This window comes from Eschrichtius robustus, chromosome 5 (genome assembly GCF_028021215.1).
Source record: "Eschrichtius robustus isolate mEscRob2 chromosome 5, mEscRob2.pri, whole genome shotgun sequence".
In the NCBI taxonomy this organism is placed as follows: Eukaryota; Metazoa; Chordata; class Mammalia; order Artiodactyla; family Eschrichtiidae; genus Eschrichtius; species Eschrichtius robustus.
This window is the reverse complement of record NC_090828.1, coordinates 57518152-57528763: the sequence shown is the minus strand read 5'-3', so window position 1 is coordinate 57528763 and position 10612 is coordinate 57518152.

The window sequence follows — 10612 nt, the reverse complement described above, 5'->3', positions numbered from 1 at the left end:
ATGAATATTATATAGCAACATTTCCAACTCTACTTCAAAATTACTGGACCAACATATCTATGAGTCGAAAGAAAATTATTTGCAGAAAAAAATGCTATTTTCTCCCACGGATTTTGAACGGCACTTGAGGATGCAGTTCTCAAATCCTGTTGCCTATTCTCTCGTGGACACGTTGTGAAATATTAAAACCTTTGGGACAATCTGCCGCATTGCGCATGAGGTTGACCTGCGTGCGGCGGAGTATCGTTTTTTCAAGCACCCAGAGGAAAACCCTAACATTTTAATGTTCTCCCAAATATTCCAGTGTAACCGTGTTGGCCGTAAAAGCATTTCTGAACAATAAATGACATCTTTGTAGAAAGGTATTTTTAGTAATTAACGACGGAATCATGAGAGTTTCAAAATGGAGGGCCACGATTAGTGGCCAGTTGACGTCTAGCAGAATTGTCGTGGATCACTATGATCACTAACAAATTAGAAACTCTGAGTGATTTTTAAATCTGGAACGTCTGTATTTTGTAAATATTTCTCTATTACGGTACTGCTGAGATTCTTTCATATTGGTTTAAAGCATTACCTACTGAAAAGCAGGGCCCTGGTCAGGGGCTCACAAGGCCCTCCCCTGGCAACTCCAGAGCCTAAGGAGCCCCTAGGTTGCCTGAAAGCTCGGCGGGGGTGGGGATGAGTTGTGGCCATGATGGCCAAGCCCTTGTGTTCAGAGCTTCAGTCGCCTTTCCCTGGGTTCGATGGCTGAGCGCGCCCAAGTGACTGAGAACCTGGGCGGGCTGCAGGGCCGATTACGCAGCAGAGGGTGACGTCATGGGCATGTATGGAGGACTAGGGGGCTCTTTGTAAGTCCCGTAGTAGCATTAAGAGCTTAAATGGTCAATTGCATCTAAGGGAATAAATAATCTGCAAATCACATTTGAACGCAGGCCATTTAGTCCAAGAGGAGACTAGTTAACGCTTTTGCCACTGCCAGAAATGCCCCCACTGTCCCGGTTAACCCAATTTTTAAAAAATTAAACGAAATTAAAAAAAAAACACTTGGACCCTAGGACCTCACAAGTGGGGGAGTAACTGTTAGCGTTCTTGGGCCGAACCTCTATCCCTTTGTAGATCAGGGAGCCGGTGGCACGTCCGGGCCTTAGTGTCTAAGGTCAGGCAGTGAGCTGGGCTTGCGCTCTCCGGGAGGACCAGAAAAATGCTCGTTGTTATAAATGTGGTCAAGCACCAGGGCTGAAAACCAAACGTATTTTCCTGTCAGATGCTCCTCCAAATAAATATATTTCGCCAGAATTCTGTTTTCCGAGCTCGAGAAGCAGGGGAAGGAACAAAGACAGTATTTCACTCTGGACTGGCAGGCAGCTGTTAAAGGTATTTACGGCCTTGCCGCAGTGCGGCCGCCGCGCAGGGCACGCGGGGGCACCGGAAGCTGGGGAGAAGCCACCAAGAACTCGGAATTCCGATTTAAGTCCAATTTAGGGCCACTTTTCCGGAATTGGTGTGAATAGATACCCTCTTTCCAGGAACTGGTCCCTTAGACTTAATAGTTGTGCAGACTGAGGGAGAAGTTGTGCTCGCTGAACGTAAGGTGGTTTCCCCCCACCCCGCCTTGATTAACGACTTGGGAGAAGGCGTGCACTAGATGTGAAACTGCTGATCCAAACGAAAACCTTGAGAGGGTTCACCGGCAACATGGCGATTTTGTTGGTTTGGCGCAACAGGGCTTGCAGATCAGAAAGGACGGTTGAGGTTTTTAACACAGGTTTTCCTGAAAAAGTATGCTTCCTGCCTCTCTAAGATGGGGCGTCCAAGCGCTTCTGCAGGTAGGCGCAGAAGCAGTGCGCGGTGCCTCACACCGCCCAGCACTGCGCACAGCTACCGCACAGCTCAGTGCCCCGAAGCGCCTGCCTTGCCCGCTTGCCTAGCGTCCGGCGCATGTGCAATGAAATAGCCCAGCCTGGGGATCCAACCAGCAAAGCACGGAAGGGGGGAGGGGGCGAGTGGACTCAGAGCAGGAAGATATAACCCGATCTCTCCAACTCCTCCCTCAGGATTCGCCACTCATCTTTCCTTTATTCCAGCCTTCATTCTAAATATAGTCAAACATCTTGCCCTTGACTACGTTATTTTCAATCATCTTGACTCACCACCCCACCCCAATTTAAATCTGTACTTTAGAAACAGTCTGCAAATGCGAGCTAGTGGCCAAAAGGAAACCAAATCTTCTTTCAAGGTGTTAAAATAAGCACACACACATACATTTTTTAACACCTTAAAAGAAGATATAATATATGTGTGTGTGTGTGTATATATATCTGATCCTTGGGTAAGTGTATAGATTTTCTTCAGCCTGGTGCTTCTGCTTTGGGAAAAGGCCTTTCCTCTTGGCGCCTGTTCAAACCGCCAAACTTCAGGCCAGTCCTTCAGCCGGACCATTCCCAGATCTTGTTACGCCAGCGCAGCACGTTCGAGGGCTCTGTGGGGACCACTGGCTCAGCAGAGAGCGGTCAAACAATAAATAAATAAACGGACAAACTGGAGGGCTTTTCCGCCTGGGCTCGCCTAATTAATGGAGGATGCACGCTCCTGGGCCGCGAGCTTGTTGTCAGTGCTGCGGAGGGAGGCGGCCTCAGAGCCCTCTCAACTCCTTCTGACCGCCCCACGGGACCGGAGGACCAGCTCGCAGCCTCTGGCGCGGGAAGACCTCCGCCCGCGCGAAGAAGCCCGGGCCTCGGGTTTCCGGGGCTGGCGCAGTCCCCCTGCTCTGCTGTCTGGGGCCTTGTCCAGGAGGAGGCGCTGTAGGACAAGCGTCCTGTGGGCTACGGAGGCGCGGGAGAGGTCCCGGGCGCCAGCGGGCTTGGGGAGGGGAGGACACGTGACCCCGCCCCTCCGCCCCCGCCCCCGCCTCCGCCAAGTGTTTTCCGCCTGCGAGGAGAGTTGGCTGTGCTGCGCCTACACCCAGGGGCGGCTTCCCGAGCAGAGGCAGCCCAGAGTCCCGGGAGCCAGAAGGCAGGTTCGGGGGTGGCGGGCCACCTCAGTTCCTCTGCCTTCCCGGAGGGGGCGCGATTTCGCGCGCTGGGCTCCTAAGAGCAGGAAGAGTTAGGGTCCGGTGGTGGGGCAAGCTGCGCCCAATCCCAACCAGCACCCTAATTTGGGCTGCTGTTCTTGCCACTTTCCTTTCCCGTAATTCCTGGTACCTAGAACCGGCAGCCTTGAAAAGCCGAGCGTTCAGCCCCTCCTCCCTCAAGCTGACAGGCCTCGCCCTGGCTCACCTAGAACAAGGCCTGCGTCCTGGGACTCCCTCGGGCCTCCCTCGAGGCTCTGAGATCCAGGGTGAATCCCACTGACTGTGCGGCTTGAGAACAATGCAGATGCTCTTGTCTCCCCTTTTCCACACCACCCATACACTCTTCTTTCCCTATTGCGCCCATTTCAGGCCTTTGGTGGGCTCCATGGCGTATTGCATGAGCTGTGACACCCAACTTCAACGACTGGCTAGGATCCAACCCCACTGTCCCTCGTTGCCTACTGGCAGCACAGTCTTTTGCCTCCCTCTTTTCCCTACTTTAGGGCAGTGATTCTTAATGAAGGCCTGCATTCAAACCTCTTGTTTATAATGCAGGTTCCTGTGTTTCATGCCATACTTAACTGAATCAGAATGTCCAGAACCTGCAGTTTGTAAGCACTCTCCACCATGGCAGTTAGGATGTACGCTTATGTTTGAGTACTGGTCAAGGGTCTCTCCTGCTTCTTCTATGGTTCTTTGGTCTCCAGAGGCCAAGTTCTCTCTACCATTCAGCAATAGCCATTCCCCTAGGTTTGGGGGCTCCCTCCTTAATTAGGTTTTCTAATGTCACTACCCCATAAGCTGACTAGTTGCTCCCATATAGGGAAGGAGACATTGGTCCCTTGCTAACTTGGAGATTTTTTCAAAGAGGCGAGTAGGTTCTGGGTACAGACCTGCCTTCTTTCACATACTTATCACTTAGCTGCTGTGTGACTTTAGGCAAGTAGGGCAAACTCTCTGGGCTTGTTTCCTCATTTAGAAAGTAGGGATAATAAGAGTACCTTCAAATGTTGTTATGAGGATTTTTACTTATGTATCACTACTATATGCCCAGCACTACTCTAACTACTTTACATACATTAACTCACTGATTAAGCACTTAAAACAGTTTTTTTTGGCACAAGCCAAACATTCAATACCTGTTTCGACCACATATTGAATAACAAGCATTCAATAGGAGTTCCTTATCATCAGTATCCTTTTTCTGTTCAGTAATCAGGCCTAGACTTTTAGAGCTGAAAGAGACTGGTTCACTCACCTAATCCTTGAATTGTACAGAGAAGACAGGACGAGGTTTGGTCACAGGAGAACATGGATCTGGGACTTTTCCTTTTGCTGTAGTGGGCCTCATAGGCCCCGCTCCCTTGGGTCTCAGTGTCTGGCCCCTGCCTACAGGTAGACTTCAGGGCCAAACCTAGGAGGAAAGTGCCCCTAGCTCCTCAGTGGGCAGGTGTCAGGTAGGGGAGGCTTCACACCCACACGGGCACATCTGTGACTCCTACAGAAGGCTCAGGCCTTACCACAGAGCAGGCCCTACTTTCCACCTTCTGGAGTCACCTTCTCCACCACCACCCATCAGTCGCACCCACTAGGCCAAGCATCCTCTTTTACAGCCCCAGGGCAAGTACCCTCTTTTCAGTCTCTTGAAAGCTGGGACATGGTGGGAAAGTAAAAGGCCAGTGAGCAACAGCAAAGGAGGCAAGGAGTGCCCGACTCCCCCTTAATCTGCTTGTGTTCCAAGATCTGGGCTCCAGGACCGTGGCTGAGCCACAGCTCCAAACTTGGGCCACAGTGATGTCAAGGTGTGTCTTAAAGAGGCCTATGCCCCCCAAATCTCCATCAGCCCTTCCCATTTTTTAGATTTATATCTTTTAAAAAGAATTATATGTATACTATTTCAGGCTATAACCCACACATATGCGCGCGCGCACACACACACACACACACCCCCCGCAACCAGGTTCTATGCCTTAGCTCTGGCCTCCATGACTTCTGAATATAGACTTTTCCTAAGAGGGCCTCCGCAGCCCTTGGTCAAGCTGCTTCTCTTGGCTTATACCAGGAGTCCACCTGGGTCAGATTTTCTGTCCAAACCCACCTAGTCTCTTCTGCTATCAACCATGTCGGGCAGAGTTTGGCCCATGAAACCGGGCAGTGCTGTAGCCACCCACCCACCCCCATCTCCTGTGCCATCTAACCTCTATTCTTGGTTCTCAAAGGACTTAGGTGACCCCCCAGATCCTGCTTTTCTTGGGACTGCTGGAGCCTTTTCCAACCTCTGGCCCTGCCATCAGAGAGCCTGCCCCAGAGGCTGTTCTTTTGGATGCCACATCTCAATGTTAGAGTCGTTCCCTCTGGGGTCACCTCTCCTTCCCAGAGGACACCAAGGCAGAGCTCCAATGAGCAGACTCCATTTAGGGGGGAGGGGTGGGAGTAGCAGGAGAAGTGGTCCTCTTTCAGTGATGGGATATAATGCCAGGAATATGGAATTATATTTCTCTCCTGCTTGGGACTCCCTGTTCAGCCCTTTTCTGGCTCTACCGCCAGCCTGTGTCCCTAAGTGCCAGGCCTGGCAGTCTTTCTTTATCTGCCCCCAGCCTAGGGGGTTCATCCAAAGTCCCATCCCCACCTATCCTGGTTGTGCAGACAGTTTAAGGGAAGAGTTCAGTACCACTTCTGGGCAAGAGGCCTCGTGAAAATCAAGGTCAGGATATTCTTTCCTGGGCCACATAGCAAGGGCCCTTAGGGTGGGCAGAGAGTGGACCTCAATACATTTGGAGTGCAGCTGATGCCTCTTGGGGCCCCTTCAGTCTCTCTTCCTTCCTGGGAGCAGCTCTGGCATCTGAGTTCCTTCAGGGAACCCTAGCTCATGGAAGGTGTCTGAGCAGGAATTCCCAGGACTGGCTTTTTCCAGCCCAGTGGGGAAGGACAGTGTCCAGAGTCTCAATTTACCCAGAAACCAAATTCCTTATAGGTTTTTAAGAAGGCCCCCACCCCACCTCTTCTCCCCGACCTCTTCTTCAGGACTGTTACCACCACCATTGAAAGTCCTTGGAAAAACCCCAACAAATTGGCCCAAAGTAGTCTGCTGTTCTCCCTGGTGCTTAGCCTTCTTACTAGACAGAGTTTGCTCTTCCCCATCTGCACTCTGTCATTCATCTACAGAAGCCCAGCATTGAGGGTAGGGGCCAAGGAAGATTGGAGGAAGGTAGACACTCTCTCCTTTAATCATGTCGCCTGGCTGTCCTAAGACTAGAAAGTAATTGAAGTTGTCTGCCTCAGTGTCTTCCTTTCTTTTCTCCTTTTCCCCTACGCATAGCTAGTTACTTTGATGTTATTATCTAAATGTACAGAGTAGGCTATATAATTTTATTCTTCTTACGAAAGCCATAGTGAATACTGCAGGCAAGTCCCAGTTACCATTCTTTTTCACCATTCATTCAAAAAATATCTACTGAGCCCTGAGTAGGTGTCAAACATTGTTTCAAACACCATCTCCTCAGCCTGGTCTTCTCTTTACATGGCCCCTCCCCCATAAAAAGCTCATAACAATTGCCTAGAATGTCATAGGTCCTTTGATTCATTCTCTTTTATTAACTTAAGGAAAAATAAAGAAGGCTTTTCCCAACCCCTCAAACTTTTGTTATTTTTTACAGTGGATTAACGGAGGCTTGTTTTGAAGCTGCTCACTTAGTGCTAATAGAGTCAGAAAACACTTTTTTAAAGGATTGATCTTTACTCATATTTTAAAAACAGATTCTACCAACTGTAAAAGAGAAAGGTACTCCTAAGTGGCTAATGGGGGGGGGGAGGGAAGAAATAGATGCCATACATCTAATAGCCCCCTGCCTTCTAGCCAGTGAAAGTGAAATCAAGAAATGGCTTTAGAAATGCACGGAGAATGGGTGGAAATTAGGATGCAAAGAGATTTTTGTGCAAAGGAGTCTCTTTCGTGGGCTTGATGGGTTTGCTGATGAGAACTTTTACCACTGAATTTGATTTAGAAATCATATACGTATACGTGCTCTACAAAGCTACACAGAACACCCATTCTTTTAATCGGAATAGTCAAAATCATACGTTTTCACACTGTTTGGTAGCAACTCTGGCAGGCTATGGAAGGATGTTGGGTGTCAATTCTCTTTTCACTCACTCCCCTTGGTGGGAGCTGGGGGTGTCTTCCCCACCCCCACCTACCCCAGGCATAGAGTGGCACATTCTACTCCATGGATCAGCGCTGGGCCCAAGCTCCTTCTCTTGACTTTCGCAGCAGGAGAGCCCGCTGCCTCCCCCTCTCTTAGGCTCTCCCTCTGGTGGTGGTGGAAGGGTAAGGGGGCGGGGAGAGAGGATCCCACCCAGATTTGGACCCCCAAGCCCTGTGGTTGGGACACTATGGGACTGGGGACATCTGACTTCCTGGATTTGGGTTCCTTGAGAGCCTCACGTACTTCCTCACACCCTGTCCCCTTCACACCAGGGCTGTTTTATTGTTTTATAACCTTCTTTAGAGCTTCAGTCGCCAAAGATGCCGATGGGGCTATTCTCCACTTTCTCACTTTACCAAACCCCAAGTCTTGCTGTTTTAAGCAGTTTGGTCACTTGCAAAGGCTTCCCTTCCAGATCTAAGCAAATTATAGAAACCTCTAGGCATGTGGCTACCTTCAACTTTTGCTGAGCTCATTCGCAACAATACAGAGCCAAGTGTTAACTCCAGCTACCCCCCCACCCCCAAGCCCACCCAGCGTCTCCCCAACCACCCTTTACTTATTGAAGCTAAAACAAAATCTCAAATAACTTCTGGTGTAAGCAAGTAAGAAGCGGCCTTTGGCTTTCCTCTTTATTTACCACATCCAAAGCTAAAAAAATGATTGAAATAAAGGAGTTGATGGTACTCACAGCGGATGCAGCCAAAGAATCATAAGACATGCCCATCAACCAGCCTTTTCCAAATAGCACTATCTCCCAGTCTCAATAGACATCCCTGAAAAGATGCTATTTGAAAAGCCTGGGGTATTGATATGAATATGACTCCCCCCTTGCATCCTAGATATTTGGAACTATTTAAATGTGAGGGAACAGTTGCAGTGAACCTTTATTTAGTGAATAAAAGTTTAAAGCAGAAGGTTATTTATGGTTCTGCCAGAGGTGGAACCTGAGTGGCTATTTACGAACACGTGATCCCAATAAACTTTGTTTTATGGCTTGAGAGTTGACAAGCCAAAATATAATTCCCACCATAAATTAGGTTAAGAGCATACAAGTGCAGATGCTTGGTTCCTGAAGCAGCAATAGAAAAGTGAGAGGCTCCAGCTAGCGCCGGGCTCAGGAGACAGGTCTGCTCCCAGCTCCCCTGCCCACTAGGAGAGAAAACCAGTAAGTCACATTACTTTTTCCAGGACAACTCCAGGGGTGGGGGATTTCTCTGCCCCATCTTTTCCACCTGGTGTGGGGAGAAGTCCCCTGGAAGTTAATTTTAATTTTAGCTTAAACCTAAATCAAGAAATAGAATGGGAATCCTGGTTTTCTCCTCTCCCTTCTAGACATAGAAAGTTAGGAATTGAGGGCTCCCACCTCACAAGAGGGACTTTCTGTCTCTCTCCTCCGCATAATGGGGCATCTGCTTCTGAAGTGGAATAAAACGGGTAGTCTAGGTGGACAGAGAGAAAGGATAAGGATGGAGATGGCTCTGCCTTTGTGATTTCTCAGAGAAGACTGCCATCCCAGAATAAAACTAGAGGAGACTGAAAACTTAAAGCTGGACACCAGCCCCTGTGAGGATCACTGCTTTGTAAGATTGCTTTGTGGGTCCTCCAGCAAAAATGCTGAGGAAATGATGTCATATCCATAGAGCTGGATAACAGTCTAAAGCATTGCCATTTACCTTTAAACCCATCGGTTTTCCTCTTCCTTGGTTATCATTTGGGTCCTCATTTCCCTTGGAAATTGCTCTTTGTTTTGAATTAGAGCAGAAGTAGGAAGGCAAGACCCAGCCTTGCCTGGTCCTTCTTTGGGAAGGAAAAGACAGTTTTAGGGGAGCGCTGGTTGGGGCTGGGGAATTTGAAACCAATCTGAAATTGGAAAAGGGGTCTGAATTGCTCCTAGCGCGAGACAGACGGGGAGCTGGGGCAGGGGACAGATGCAGCGGCTAACCCCCTCCCCAGTGGACCTGCGCCCACCCCGCCGATTGTGCAGAAGAAAACACACAAAGGCCCGTTTTCTCCTCGCTTCCCGTTTTCCCACCGGGGAAACCCTGTTACAAACAGCCTGAGTCGGGCCAAGCAAAAAGTAAGGTTTTGCTCAAGGGGTGCATAGAGTGAGGGAGGTGATGGGGGCCATACTCTCCTACCTCGTGGGTCTGCCCTTGAGTACTGCAGTCTCCCGCTCCGCGCGCGGAGAACTTGGCGCAGTTCCTGGGGGCGGGCACCCGAAGCAGGAGGGAGGTCTGGGTATTGGCGGGGTGTCTGGGCCTTGTCATTTTTCTGTGTATCATCTATCTTTATTACCCTGTGGAATTTAAGTGACCCCCGTTTTCATTGCAACAGGTTCGGGACCGTGAGAAACCGCCGCTGTAAGTACCTTCCCGTTTCTTCCGAATCGCGAAGGGGCGGTATTGATAACTGGGGTGGTAGGGGCGAAGGGCCGCGCCAGGGGAGCGGGCGGGTGGAAGAGCAGCCCTGCCTCCCCAGGCCTGGCTGTGAGAGGGGAGCTCGAGTTGGAGGTGGAGGATCTAAGTTGGACTCCTGGAAAGATTTTCTGGGGCCTGGTTTACAGTCACCTAAGTAAGGGAACGGGCTGCGGCCTCTTGGGCTGAGGCCCTTGTCTCCTTGGGCCTCCCTGGACCTTCCCGGCCTTCCCAGGCCTCACCAGCTCGCACAGGTGCAGCTCCGCCGCAGCGAACGCGTCTGTGAAGAGCTTGCAGCTAATTAGCAGCCCGCCCTATTAACAAGTCGCGGCGAGAATCGCTTTCTGCTCGAATCAACCTGCTGAACACCCAAGCAACGCGATCCCCCTTTGCCGCCCAGCCCAGCTCAACCCGGTCCAGCCTGGCCCAACCTTCTCTAGTTTTTTTATAAAAAGAAGAAAGAAAACAAACAAACAAACAAAAAACCGCAACCCTCTGTGGCTGCGGGTGTGTGGGGTCGGCCGGGCTCCGGGAAGGGCTGCGAATTCTGAGCTTTACGTGGAAGTCCCTCCTCCCCCCTCCCTAGGCCCCAGCCCCAGCCGCGGCGGTTTGGGCCCTGGGTTGGGGAACTCCGGCCGAGCGAGGAGGGAGGGATACGGCCCTTCTAGTTCACCTCTGCTTCTCTGTAACTGCAATTTGAGGATTTCTGCGCCAGAGCCGCTAGCGTTGCAGGCAGACGTGGCCGGGGGAGGGGTGCGGGGGGGGCAGAGATTCTTGGGGTCTTGGGCTTGGAAGTTTGGATCTTTCTGAGTTGCATATGCCGCCGAAGACAGGTACATTTCTGAGGAAGCCTGTGAAATCTCCAGGAAGGCTCTCTCATTAAGATGATGGTAGTGGGGAGAGAATCAAGGAAAGAC